Here is a 15,389-nt window from a genome sequence, read left to right as displayed (position 1 = left end):
AGGGAAAATCTTTGCGACAATGATAATTACAGTCACCTGACCAATTTCAAAGAAATCACTCAACCATATAACATATAATGGTCTAAGGGAAACAATAACCAATAACTTGTATAAAAAGTAAAATCAATCTGCATGAATTGTCTCCCTTAAACTCTCAGAATTTCAACTGGGCTACATACCTCCCTTCTCCGAAAAATGACGTCTCGTCATTCACTCTAGGCTCGTCGTTCTGTCTAACAATCACTACTACTTTAGCAATACACTACAACACTAGCTGTCCATAAGTATTTACTAGAGTACTTTAGTGGTTTAAAATACTTAATCAACCCTATAAACGTACTTATCTAAATTACAGCGAGTTCAAATCTACCAGTAATCAACCAGTATTTCATTTTTACCAAAAAATACATTCATATAGCTGATAAATTTAACCCAACCATTAAAATGTTAGTCTTACATCTCCCTTCCTTTAAAATTGCGTCATCGCAATCTAATCTGCATGTCAACAGTTCGTTTTACTCATGAATTAACCAAGATTTTGATAAAAACATGTGTGAATAAAACATAAAATTGGTTCAATAGCTCTAGTAATCTCATTTTAATCTACTTCATCAGAGACTCTATCACCTTCTGTGCCACAATCAAATCCAAGTTCCTCAATGCTCCTGACTGTGCTAAAATTTCAAGAGCTTCAATCCTTGAATCAGGTCGTCTCTGAACCATCTGGTTCATCTGGTAATCTCTGTACCTATCTGGTGGTCTTCTCTGTCTCTCTGACCTTCTTATTACTGGCTCCTCTGCAATTTGTTCTCTCTCATCAACTTCATCTATCTGACCTTCTTGACTTTGATCTAAAGTGTCTCTTGTAGCATTTCTGTCTACTTCTACCTGTTCTATCACATCCTTCCTTCTGGTGATATCATCAGTTTCTTCTCTGTCTTCATCTGTATGGTCTGTTCTCCTGCTAGTGTCCTCAGTGTTCCTGTCACCAACTGTAGTTCCTGTCGTGTTACCTTCAACTACTTTTGGTCTTGTATTCTCATTCGTCTGAGAGGGCTGTTTCCTTTCATTACCAACATCATCTCTTTGCTCAGCTCTATGCTCTATATGTTGGTCAACAATATCATCTCTGTCTCTTCTATCCTCTATTTCATTTCCTCTTGTACCGGTACCTGTTTTAACTTCACTTGATCCTCTGGGATTGTAGGCGTCCCCACTTCGGTATGTCATGTCTACACACTCATATCCCTCTTCACTTTCACTATCTGTTTCATCTGCGACGTCGCTTTTTTTCTTATCTTTACCTTCTACTTTATCCTTACCATCTTCTGCTTCAGTTCTACCTTTTGTAGAGGTCTGGTTTCCCTGTAGTTCTACTACTTTCTTACCTTGATCTTCTTGTTCCACTTCATCATCAGTGTCATCCTGGCAATTTACCGGGTGTAAATGATTTCTGTGGAGTGTCCTTATTATCCCTGAACTTCTATTCTTGACCTTGAACACTGGTATTTCACTTCTCGGTTGACTTACTACTTCATACACTTACTCTTCAAATTTATCATCTATTTTGTGTTTTCCGTCAAACGCCAGCTTCTTAACCAAGACTCTGTCTCCTACTTCTATCCTAGCAGCCTTGACCTTCTTGTCATATCCCGCTTTCTGCTTTGCTTTGGACTTCCTTGTCTGTTCTTCTACTATATCTTGTGTCTTCTTCATCCTTTCCCTTAAATTTTCTATGTAACCTCTAGCGACTGGATTCTTGATGTTATCTCTTGGCTGTATATCAAACACTCTATCTATCGGTAGATGTGGTTTTCGTCCAAACATGAGCTCATAAGGTGTTATCTTCGTCGTTTCATGAGGAGTACAATTATAAGCAAACATCAATGGTGCTACGTATTTCTTCCAGTCCTGCTTTTGTTTTGGCTCTAATGTCCCTAACATATCAAGGAGAGTCCTATTCATCCTTTCTGTCTGCCCATTTTCCATCGGATGATATGGGGTTGTTCTTGACTTCTTCATGATTGTTAATTGGCATAACTCTTGTATCATCTCAGACTCAAAATTCGCGCCTTGATCAGAATGTAAGATGGATGGTACACCGTAATGTACTATGAAGTTGTTGAAAAGGGCTTCTGCGGTTGTTTTAGCTGTTTGGTTTATTGTAGGTATAGCTTGTGCGAATTTGGTGAAATGGTCAGTTATTACTAAAATGTTCGAAATGTTGCCTTTGCACGGTTCCAGAGTCAAATAGTCAATACATACTCTCTCAAGTGGATATGTTGACGTCATGTTGACTAATGGCGCTCTGGTGTTGGTCGGGGTCTTTCTCCGAAGACATCTGTTGCAATTGTTGATCCAGCTATCAACATCTTGTGCCATTCCCGGCCAATAGAATCTCTCCTTAAGTAGTGACATCATCCTGTCCTTGCCGGGATGTCCTACATCTGTATGCACTCCTTGCAATATTTCTTCCCTATAGCACGGTGGTACTATCAGCTGGTCATAACGTCTATCTCCTTCACCTATACGTTTGTACATCACACCCCTCTTCATCATCAGATTCTTGTAATGTCTTCTCATTACTATGTCGTCTCTTCCACATATTCTCTTGGGTAATCTCTGGTCTATGGTCGCTCTTCTCCATTTCTCAATCATTGGATTCTGTCTCTGGCTTCTTCTTACTTCTCTCAATTCCTTCTGCGCTGGCGTCTGTCCTGGTTCTTCTAAAGTCTCTACTAAGTTGATGTTCATGGTTGGTATAGTCTGTATCGTTACTGTCTGGTTTGTGCTATTACATATGGCCTTTACTGTATCGTCATCTAGAGTCTTTTCTTCATTGCCCCTTTCTGGATATCTACTTAAGCTATCAGCATCTGCGTTTTTCAATCCTGCCCTATAATGTATGGTAAAGTTGTAATTCCCTAATGCCGTTGCCCATATGTGGCCTGTTGCATCTAGTTTGGCTGTCGTAAGAATAAACGTCAGAGGATTATTGTCCGTGTATACTTCAAACTTGTTCATTTTCAAATAATCTGAAAACTTGATTGCCCATTTTAATGCCAAATATTCAAGTTAATGCGCTGGGTAGTTGCGTTCGCTTTTGGATAATGATCTGCTGGCAAAGGCTATCACGCGCTTCTGTTCGTCCTGTGTCTGGTATAGTACTGCTCCCAGTGCTCTAGTACTTGCATCAGTGTGTATTTCGAATGGTTTGGTAAAATCCGGATATGCTAAGATTGGTGGGCTAGATAGTAGTTTCTTAAGGTCTTCAAATATATTCTGTTCTTTCTCTGTCCATATCCAGTCTTTGGTTGGCTTCTTGTGTTTTCCCTTCTTTGTCGGTGTTCCAGGAAGTAAGTCCGATAATGGTCTTGTGACCTTTGAAAAGTCCTTTATGAACCTGCGGTAGTATACCGCGAACGCTAAGAATGACCTGAGCTCGTCGCTGTTCTTAGGAGTCGGCCAGGCTTCACCTTTTCAATCTTTGCTGGATCGGTTTCAACCCCTACTCCACTCACTACATGGCCTAGAAAATGGACTTTTTGTTGTATAAAGAAGCATTTTTCAGGTGATAACTTTAAATTACATTCATGGAGTCTTGTTAATACTTGGTTGATTCTGTCTAGATGTTCTTCGAAGGAATTGGAGAAAATAATGAGATCATCAAGGTAAATGACGCAGATGTTCATATTTAATGGTCCTAAACATTCCTCCATCAGTCTCTGGTAGCAGGTGAATTTGATAAACCAAATGGCATTTTAACGTATTAAAAAAATCCAAGGGGTCCTACTGTGAATGCGGTCCTTTCTTTGTGGGTATCTTCAACTTCGACTTGATGATATCCTGCCTTCATGTCGATTGTTGTAAAAAACTTGCTTCCGTGTAATACATCAAATACCTCTTCAATACAGGGTAGCGCATAAGCATCTTTTATACATCTGTTGTTTATCTGTCGATAGTCCACACACATTCTGAGTTTACCATTCTTTTTCCTAACTAAACTACATTTGATGCCCAAGGTGATTTAATTTTTTTAATAATTCCGGCTGAAAGTAACTGTTCAAGGTGATTTCTAACTTCGTCAATCATTTGTGGTGGTATTCTGCGATGTGGTTGTTTGAAGGGTGCTTGAAATTCAGGTAGAAGGTCGATCCGGTGTTTTATCATGTCGCAATTTCCAATGTCGGTATCAGATGAAATATGGCCTTGTGTTGCTTTAATAAATCATCTATCTTGCTTCTTTCATCTGTTGTTAACTTGTTGTCTTCATCTACATGGACTTGATTCAAAACATCTGTCTTGTGCTCTTTAATTCTGTTGAATACCTCTTCATCCACTCTTACAGGTTGTAGTTCACAGAGAATAGCTTTTGGATTGATAACTACTGTATTGGTGGTAAGGTTTGATAAGTTCACAGTTACATTCTTACTTTTTCCGTATTCATATGTAACTACTCCTGGTGTAATGTCCACATAAGAAGGTAAAGTACTCTCTGTGGTTTCCTGGATAATAGCTGTTGTTGTAGCATGATTCACTGCCTTGTCAATGTATCCCATAATATATGCTTTCATTTGGTCTCAATAGTATCTTCTCCCCTACTGCACTCCTGATAATGGCAAGTTTGTCCTTATTCTTCTTTAACTCCCTCTCTCTTATAACCATACACCTAAAAGATAAGTACCAGGGTACATATAAACCTGCTCTTTGTAGAAATTGCTTTCCATGCCTTTGTTGACAACCATCTAGTAGTACTTGTAGAATATTTGTTTCAATTATGAGTGGTGTTTTCTCAGAATAGATTGTGTCTCCGCTTACTAAAAACATACATCTCACAACCTCTGAACCTGGTAATCCATTTTGTACTTTCAAATCTATCTCCACAAAACCTTCATATGGTAATGTATTCCCATCAGCACACTCTATTCTTAAAATCTGATCAAGAGGTTTCATTTCAGTATATGCAAAGTTCTGTTCATAAAATGATTTGGCCATCACACTTACACAACTTCCAGTGTCCAATAATGCATTTGTCTCAACATTGTCTAAAATAACCTTTACCTCATTTATTTCACCAACCAACTGGGGCTCTTTCCTTTTCATTTTATCTGAGTTGGTCATGGGGGCACTCATGTATCTGGTGCTGGGGCAAAGTCTTTCCATACGTCCCTTTTGTTGACAATTATAGCATGTAGGCATGAAATTATTAATAGCTATTGGCCTTCTTGGTTTGTAGTTATATCTTCTATTTTCATAATGGCCCCTATATCTCCTGTGTTTTCTACTTGGTTTGTACCACCTTCTAGGCTCTTCCCCCGATTGCTTCTTTTCTAAAGTTTTAATCCTTTCTTGTAAAATATACAGCTTACTTTGCAGATCATTCAGAGATTAATCATCTTTATCACTTTCAATGTCCACACCAACTCCACAATAAACTTCTTGTTCCTTTCTCTGAACATCTTCAGCCACCTCCTGCTTAAAATCTTGCTCTATCCTCCTAAGTTCAAAGATAAAATCATCATACACCTTTACAGTATCAAACTTATATCTTGCCCTGTATCTGATTTCCCTCCTCAATCCATTGTACAATACATTCTGTAATATTTCTGTATCAGAAGACTTCAAACCTTCTAATTGCACTGCCTTTGTAAACAATACCTCAACCCTCCTTGAGTAACTATTTATACTTTCATCAGTATCTTGGCTTAATGAGTAGAACTGTCTTAAAATGTCTTCTCTTGACTCTACACTTCCAAAACTACAATCAACTGTGGTCAAAATCTGCCCCAGAGTAGCTTCTGGTCCAAGCCTCCTTGCAGCATCATGTGCAGATCCCTTCAGAGCCTTCAAAACACCTAATTTGACCACATCTTCACTAAATTCATTACTATTCAACAATATCTCCACCTCAAATTTAAATGTGTCCCAGCACACTTCATCTTGTTCACTATTCCCATAAAATTTTGAAATTCGTGGACAAAGATAAGATTCATATTCCCACTCAAATTCACTATCTTCTGAATCTTCGGCCATAATTCCAATCACTTTCAACAGCACAACACCATATCACTATCAAATCACAAACTCAAAGTCACTTTAAAATATCTGATATCCTAGCATACAAGTCTATCTTTTAAAGACTAGATGTAAATCACAAACCAAAATGTTCTGATATCAAGTTCTCATTTTTTCGTTCACTTCAATTCATAATCACTATCTTCGAATCAAATATATTACACAAATACTTTCTGAACTCATGTCGCTAGTATTCACAAATTTCACAAAATTTTATGTCCCGTGTAACACAAATATACTATTCAATATTTCTCATCACTTTGTGCAATCACATATAGTATATCACATCAATTGCTCAAAGGTAATACACAATTATACAATGTCTGCGACAAAACAACTTGTCTCATCGAAGTCCAAATTATCACCCAAATTACATGTATTGAGAAATTAATTCAGCATGTAAAACATCATCTGTACCTAAGTCATCTTTTAAAATCAATGCTTATTCATTCAATCATTATCTATGCACCAAACTTTATCATCAATAAGTTATCAAATAACTCAAAATCTTAATCACATTGTAGAAATAAAAAGTTTCTCTAAATTTCTATACCAAGATGTGGCATAGGTCATTCAGATAAAATCTAAAACATCAATTAATGTATGAGCCTTTAATAAATAAAACACAGTGGTAATGTTGTATTATTGCACAACAAATCTAAGTGTCAATAATTCACAATAGAATAATTGCAAATTGTCTAAGTACAAACAATTATTTGCAAAACTATCAATGCAATCCAAAATATGTTCTATTGCAAGTGTCTCTTTTCACTATACACAGCCCAATGTAAGGTAACCTTTCACTAGGCACTGCACAAACAATAATTAGTCACCAAAAATCAATCATCAATATACAGCTGTTATGATCACTCTTCATGTACACAATCATCAACTGCATAAAATGACACAACTCTAAGTTTCAAATTCCTTAAGTTTCCTTCTGTTAATTAAATACAAATATAAATCATTTCAAAAATACAAAACAAGTGTGCGGTATAATAAATATCTGACCAGTTAAATTTATTTAAAATAATGACAATGTTTTTATTTCAAATACTGACAATTCAGAGTTCAAATTAAGTCAAATTAGTTTCTGAAAAGGAACTGTAACTGTATTTTATGCAATGCTAAGGCGAACTAATCAGATTATAAATAATCCCATTTGTTCTCAACTAAGAATACAGAGATTGTTCACAACTATTTCATTATTCTCAGCTCTTTCCAGATTTATTCTAAGTTTAATTAATTCAATGCATGAATCAATTAAATAATTTTCCCATGCTGGTTGTAACAGAAAACCCAAAACCATGAATGCAATATTAAATGTAAAGAACAATTAGCAGATTATGCTATATTGAAACCAATCCTCAAAAGTCTAATACCACGAAAATACATAATTCAGCCTGACAAATCTACCAAATGCATGATTACATTTCCAACACATTGCAAACACCAATAGAATAGTTAAAAGATCAAATGCAACCAATACTGACCATAATAGTTTTCCTTTACCTCGACCAAATCAAATTAAAAGCTTCCAGAACTTCTCAAACGTTTTCAACAATGGAGGGAAAATCTTTGCAACAATGATAATTACAGTCACCTGACCAATTTCAAAGAAATCACTCAACCATATAACATATAATGGTCTAAGGGAAACAATAACCAATAACTTGTATAAAAAGTAAAATCAATCTGCATGAATTGTCTCCCTTAAACTCTCAGAATTTCAACTGGGCTACATACTTCCCTTCTCCGAAAAATGACGTCTCGTCATTCACTCTAGGCTCGTCGTTCTGCCTAACAATCACTACTACTTTAGTAATAACACTACAACACTAGCTGGCCATAAGTATTTACTAGAGTACTTTAGTGGTTTAAAATACTTAATCAACCCTATAAACGTACTTATCTAAATTACAGCGGGTTCAAATCTACCAGTAATCAACCAGTATTTCATTTTTACCAAAAAATACATTCATATAGCTGATAAATTTAACCCAACCATTAAAATGTTAGTCTTACATCTCGCCTCCTTTAAAATTGCGTCATCGCAATCTAATCTGCATGTCAACAGTTCGTTTCACTCATGAATTAACCAAGATTTTGATAAAAACATGTGTCAATAAAACATAAAATTGGTTCAATAGCTCCAGTAATCTCATTTTAATCTACTTCATCAGAGACTCTATCACCTTCTGTGCCACAATCAAATCCAAGTTCCTCAATGCTCCTGACTGTGCTAAAATTTCAAGAGCTTCAATCCTTGAATCAGGTCGTCTCTGAACCATCTGGTTCATCTGGTAATCTCTGTACCTATCTGGTGGTCTTCTCTGTCTCTCTCATCAGTTTCTTCTTTCTTTCTTTCCCTCGTTGGGCGCCAATATTACCAGTCTAAACTTTCCAAGCTTATCAAATAGTTCTTATAGGAATGTTAGAAAAGCACGGGTTCGTTTTTAGTCTTTATTGCACTGTTTCAGTTACATAAACATTTAGTTCCAATAGTTTAAATGAACGTAATCCGTATAATATAAGAGAGAGAACACGTTCTGAAAACAGAAAAGAGTAACAATACTTATTACAATACATATATAACTGTTCTTGTAATATAAACATAAAGTAGTGAACAATGAATATATGCGTTACTTAAATATGACATTACACATACGTCAAGTAATTGTCTAGTGGCGTTAAAATGACATATCACATACAAATGTACATATACAACAAACAAACATGTACAAAACAGTTTACATCAATCACCTACCAAGTCTGAGGGACTGAACTCCACACTGTCAATCATACATCTCTCAGGTGAATGCAGTTCATGCTGGTTATAACTGAAAACCCAAAACCATGAATGCAATATTAAATGTAAAGAACAATTAGCAGATTATGCTATATTGAAACCAATCCTCAAAAGTCTAATACCACGAAAATACATAATTCAGCCTGACAAATCTACCAAATGCATGATTACATTTCCAACATATTGCAAACACCAATAGAATAGTTAAAAGATCAAATGCAACCAATACTGACCATAATAGTTTTCCTTTACCTCGACCAAATCAAATTAAAAGCTTCCAGAACTTCTCAAACGTTTTCAACAATGGAGGGAAAATCTTTGCAACAATGATAATTACAGTCACCTGACCAATTTCAAAGAAATCACTCAACCATATAACATATAATGGTCTAAGGGAAACAATAACCAATAACTTGTATAAAAAGGAAAATCGATCTGCATGAATTGTCTCCCTTAAACTCTCAGAATTTCAACTGGGCTACATAATAGCAAGGCAGCCGCGTGTTAATTAGTGCATGTTGTTTAAATGCTTTACGCAAATACACTCAAGAACGTGAAACGTGTTGTAGTCAGAAATGTAAAATGCATCTTCGCATATGATCCTCCTGGACATTTGGGATGACGTTTTAGCAGATGCTAATTGCAAATGACGAACAGAACACATCATGATTTCATTTCGTTAACACAGTGTTATGACCCCCATAGAATCACGACCTCGATCGTTATTCTTCAGAAAAAAGTGATCTGTGGGCCATTATATAATAATATTATGACCCGGGAGTCGATATTATTACCCGGTAGTCGCCTTTTCTAAAGAGTAATGACTCGGGGTGGTGATTTCATGGGGGTCAACATAACGGAATGATCTCTAGAAAACGATGCAGTAAAATCAAAGCTGGCTTTTTTTAAAGTCGAGTCCGAGTTGCCGCATTAGAAAAAAGTCCCGCCAGTCTGGAAGAGCGAATACGCATTTAAAAGAGCTAAATCAAGAAAATGCTGCTGTCATTATATCACAACTACATATAGTTGATACACGCGATGGTAGCAGCAGTAGCAGTGGTGGTGGTTGTGGTGGTGGTGGTGGTAGCCTCGGCAGTAGCAGCAGCAGCAGCGGTTGCAGTAGAAATAGTACATTTTGATGCCCAGATTTCGTAAATGTGCAAAAAGTAGCAGTAGCAGTAGCAGTGGTAGTAGTAGTAGTAGTAGCAGTAGCAGTAGTAGCAGCAGCAGTAGTAGCTGTAGCTGTAGCGCATCAACAGTAGAAGCTGCATCAGCAGCTGTAGCAGTGCCAGCAGCAGTAGCAGTAGTTGTCCATAGCTACTTAATATGGTCATACAAGTTAGAAGAATCTTTATCGGGTATATGGTAACACGAAACATTAGCTTTAATAATGAGGTTCTTTTCTGACATGAAAATAAAACCTACATTACATAAAAACAACAACAAAGTAAATGATGAGGAAATAAAAGCATATGGTTTTAAATAGGTAACATATTTGAAAAAAAACGTGTTAACAAAAGCCGTTTCTAATTATATTCATGCAGACAGTTACAAAAAATCTAAGATGGATTACAGTAATGTTAACAATGATAACATCAACTAGTTTTTCTGGCCGTATAGCCAATCCACTCGCGCATAGTTCCGCTAGTTGACATACCACTTTAAAATCTGCGTGTTTCTGTTATGAAGAGATGTTATGAAGTTGTTTTATTGTAGTGATACAACCACAATGCGCTATTCCGATGAAACAAAAACGTTCTGGGAACTTGGATGGAAGTTATTTGGTTGTCGTTTTTTTCAATGCAAAGTCTGTTGTTCGCCATAATGTAATTTCAGCATTTCACGAACTTTCAACTTTACTTAGACTTTTATAAGTTCCAACAATTAAGCTAAGGAAATTGGGAAAAGTGAAGACAAACTTTCAACATGATTCAATGTAACTTTACAATATCAACTGGTTGAATTCTATGAAAGCTTGAACATTAAAAATAAGTTCAAGGATTTAGCTGTTCAGACGGCAACCTAGCTATGGCACTTCAACCTCTCTCTTTTAAAAACGGAGCTGCAATCTATCATTTTCTTTTCGTTCTCATATCTTTTAACATCATTAATATATTCGTTCACACATGAGTTTTATGAATGTACATGTGATATTTAAACAAACCTTAAGTGTGGTATGCGTGTCTCCCAAACCATTCCCTCATTTTCCTTCAAATCCGAGGCAAAATGATAACTGAGCCTATATCCTACCAGTCGTATTTCATACATATTGGAAACATTGCAGAAGTATTCTCGAAAACAGTAAAAGTTTCGAGAGAATCATGGATATGCTAATAAACACAAGGCATGTGTGCATATTATAGGCTATGTTTTAAATTCAAGAAACTATTATAACTATATGTACTAGCTTCATTTTCGTCTTGAATCGAGCCTTTTGGCGACGCCATTTTGAACTGGAACCAATTATTTGGTCGCGTGGATTCCCCGCCATGATTGAGTAATGTAACACAAAAATGTTTTAATAACGATATACATTCTGTGCTACCCCCACATTCTATGAAACAAGTATCTTTGGCAACGAATTACAAGAGATGTTTATGGAATTGACAAGGTATTATTATATAAATATCTTATACACTATTCAACTTACTTATATCGGAAATTCTCCAAGAGCCAAAGAAAAATATAACTTCTAGAAGCAAAATGTTCACAATTCTGGATTGACCCTCTGACAAGGCTTCATTGATAAAATAGACGATTTCATTGATTAAGATGTTGAAGACTAGAGGTCCTAATAGTGATCCCTGTGGCACGCCTTTAGGACAGAGTCAAAGGATATAGAGTCATTCGAATACTTAAGGGAACGCAAAACGCGAACACGTATTTATTTGTTGCTCAAGCAGTTAATTCCCAGTTTAATGAAGGCGACTTTCATAATTAAGATGGACCCTTTAAAGTCCAACGGAATGTTTCTGTATTATCAAGTACCATTTATTAAACGAGAATACACACCAATGTATTTTTTGAAAAAGTAAATAAAACATAATCACTAAGTTTATATACATTCAACTACATGTACCATATTTGCAATTCAGAAACAGGCAATATTGTTTAAAACTAATAATTTGTCGTCTGCTGGAGTGGTTTGCCTTTTGGCGGAAGGATATTTGCGGGAGTGCACAGGATTTTCGCGCTCTTGTTTACTCTCTATCAATCCACAGTTTTTTCGTCTCGGTTAAAATCTTAATACCAAATTTTATTACAGCCTGGCACGCTAGATTGTTGACAAATTTTGAGGCGTGGGTGAGGAAAAACCCCAGTTAATTTGTTAACTGTTGTGTGAATAAAAGTGGGAGTGATCAGGATTTTCGCACTCTTTCAATCCACAGGAGTATTCGGTAAAATTCTTAAAATGGGGTAACTTTTTCTTCACCAATTTTATTGAAGCATGGCACAGTTTACGACGCTAGAGAACATCATTTGTTTATCCTCTTAAAGCTAATTAGGCCATGCTTCGACAGTCGTCATTTTCATTTCTCTTAAATGTGTCCCTTTTTCGCGCGTTTAAGAACCCTTTTTTGAATGTGTAACAACTATGCTGTTTCCAACATAATGCCGACAATTTTGTTATGAACGGGTGAGAGGAATATTGTATATTATTCTACAACGGAAGGTTAATGCTATTACAGACTGCATGTTTCAGATTGATTTAGCAGTTCATCAATTTTATAATGGTTTGTTAGTGATAATGTTAATACGGAATAAAATTAGATATTCGTATTTATATGGAAGGTGTCTGGTGTTTTCCTTCCTGAATATTGCTTTGAATGTGTTCCCCCAGCGCTTTTAAACGAGTCATGCAGACTCAATTTGGTGAAAAAGATGTATACATATAAAGGACGTAACTCTTTTTACTTTTTATTATGTGCACCGCAATGTGGACAAATGTTGTCCGTGAGCTCCTATTGATTTAAACTGTTCATTTTTAAGCAGTTACGAGCATTATATGCATTTATATTGGTAAAAGTTACCTTTATCCATGCCTATGCTACACATTTGTCTGCGTTTGTATTTTTTGCAATTATGAACAACCTTTGATTTAATTAAGACAAACTGCATACATCTTTCCCTCTTTAATGGGACATAGAAATAAATAACCTCATTGAATGGTCACGTACTGGCATCAACATTTTTCGGTGTGAACAGTGTATTTATCATCTCCTTGTATGAATGCAATTTTCAAGGTAGTTCACAGATGAATTGAGAACAGGTTTTCCTTGAAATCTCTCCTTTTCATGAATGTTTCTACTGTTTTAGTTTAAAAGGTATCATGATAGTGATCCTGACAAAACAATTCGATGATGTTGTATATGTCATGAACATCATCAGCTCTCTCTGTCTCACCCCCTCTCTCGAGCAATTATCTCGTATCTTGTACATTTTGTTTATCTTAACGAAAACACACGCACACATTCTTTTGACTTATATCATCAAAACAACTTTGTTTTCACCGAAGTGAATCCAATGAGGACAGATGAGAGAAAACAACAACACATATTTTGGTTACCTCTCCATCCTGTAGAATTTAAACTATTGTCAGTTTTGATTTTTCTAAATATTTAAATTTACTCACTTTTATTATTATTATCTTTTTTTCGTTGTTTCTCTGTTTGAATGCTTATTATCTGAAACAAAAACTGGTTAAACCAACATTTCCAGACTTCAGTAATGTTTGTGAACCTTTTTTCTTCATCACGCGGTCAATGTGCAAACATATGAAAAACAACACAAAAAATGTCACCACTGGACACAATGCTTTCTGTAACTGTTTATATAGTAATAGCCAGTCAAATTTCGGATTTTTTGTCGTTTTGTTTACAGAATATGTTTTCATACATCAATTTGTGTAGACGAATGAGGTGATAAAACAGCTCTGACTAGGTGTGTGTATATAGTGTTTGGATTCAAGCACTTACCCCTTTTCACAAGAACATTTTGATACAATTAATTCACTGTCGATGTCAACTGTTATGCTTGCAGAGATTTGCATTTTATCAAAATGTTTAGCCAGGTATGTACTCGTCAAATGTTTGACGTCTTCTGATGTTGTGAGTGTTTTCTTGTCAATCTTAAGTGTGATCAGAACAGCTTAATCTGTTATCAAATGTGTGATGCTAAAGTCCGACTCATTTTGTGCCATTATGGTTAATATAAAATAGTCCTTTAACATTTTGTACTTTTCTTCACGAACAACGGTTTTGCGGTGATTTGGATAACTTATATTCGTTAACAGCATTTTCAATATACTGCAAGAAAGGTATGCCTGATGTCAAACTTGTTTTGAATTTGACATCTACACACTCAATTGTAGCAGCTGAAGCTGTCTGTGCTTTAGGGATAACCTGCTTGTTGAGTTTATGAAGAAATTTTATGAAGAACTCCAAGTTATTTTCACCGTTTTCTCTTTGGGTGTTCTCGACACGATGTCAATTTTTAGAGAAATGTCTGTTAAGTGCATTTTTCATAACAGTTAATAGCATAACTTTTACTGATATGTCTATCATATTTAATTCCTTATAAGCATTATCCCTGAATTGAAAACCACTAAATCAAATTGAAATATGCCTTCTGTCGAAGCAGTAGCCTTCTGTTGTAGCATAACAGATAATCTTCATCCAATTTGTTCAATTCATTACGACAACATTGTCAAAGCAAAAATATCTCAATGTGATTGGAAACAATAAAGCCTTATGCATTTACAAGATGTGTTTAGAAGCGGCGCGCAGAATAATGACTTTAAGAATGATAAAAATTGCCGACTGTCGGAGCATGGCCAGAGCTTCTAAGATTTTTTTGGTCAAAATGAATGAAAAAAAACACGAACTATCAAACTCCGGTATAGCACCGGAGATAGGTATCTTCGACCGGCCATTTTTCAATAAACTTGGTGAAGAAATAAAAAATGTTGTCTTGGTTTTATAATGTTAACCGAGACCTAATTCTGCTCTGCGTCTGAGCATTTGCGACGTAATATACCAGGTGGTAAACACTGTTTTTGAACAAATCAAGTATTGGCTTTTATATGAAAGACAAAATACTTTCAGGACTCTCGTTCAAACAAATGAGAATGAGCAAGGCAAAGTTTTTATGTTGGTGTTTTCATCATACGAATAGGGCATCAGCGACAAAGGTTATGATCGATGCTCCATGCTGGAGGGTTTTGAACAGTTGACGTGAACACCGTCAGTATGTACGCCATAAATGACACACATCTCTAACCCAAAAGCTTCTAACATCGGACACATCACTTTGCTGGGAATAAGAACTTTTTTTCCTTTCAACACAGATTGGTGATGTGATTTCATTTCACAAAACTGTGCCCGTCGTGAAGTGAGTATTGGGGATCTGATTTTTATGTAATTGAGAACATCATTGCTAGCGAGATGCAAGTGGTCAAAATCTATTTCAGACGAAAATTTTGGTTATATCTTATAAAGTATAGAAG

The 15,389-nt window shown here is 35.9% G+C and overlaps 1 long non-coding RNA gene across 1 annotated transcript; it reads right to left on the bottom strand.

The window, feature by feature from the left end:
• Positions 1–7,582: 7,582 nt before the first annotated feature.
• LOC128212919 (uncharacterized) lies at positions 7,583–9,051 on the bottom strand. The gene is made up of 2 exons (XR_008257642.1): positions 8,843–9,051; positions 7,583–8,624 (listed from the first exon to the last, which is right to left on the bottom strand). It is a non-coding gene; the product is annotated as an uncharacterized LOC128212919 (long non-coding RNA).
• Between the last annotated feature and the right edge of the window lie 6,338 nt (positions 9,052–15,389).

The sequence above is a fragment of the Mya arenaria genome, chromosome 13 (genome assembly GCF_026914265.1).
Source record: "Mya arenaria isolate MELC-2E11 chromosome 13, ASM2691426v1".
Lineage (NCBI taxonomy): Eukaryota > Metazoa > Mollusca > Bivalvia > Myida > Myidae > Mya > Mya arenaria.
This window is presented reverse-complemented; position numbering and strand designations above follow the sequence as displayed.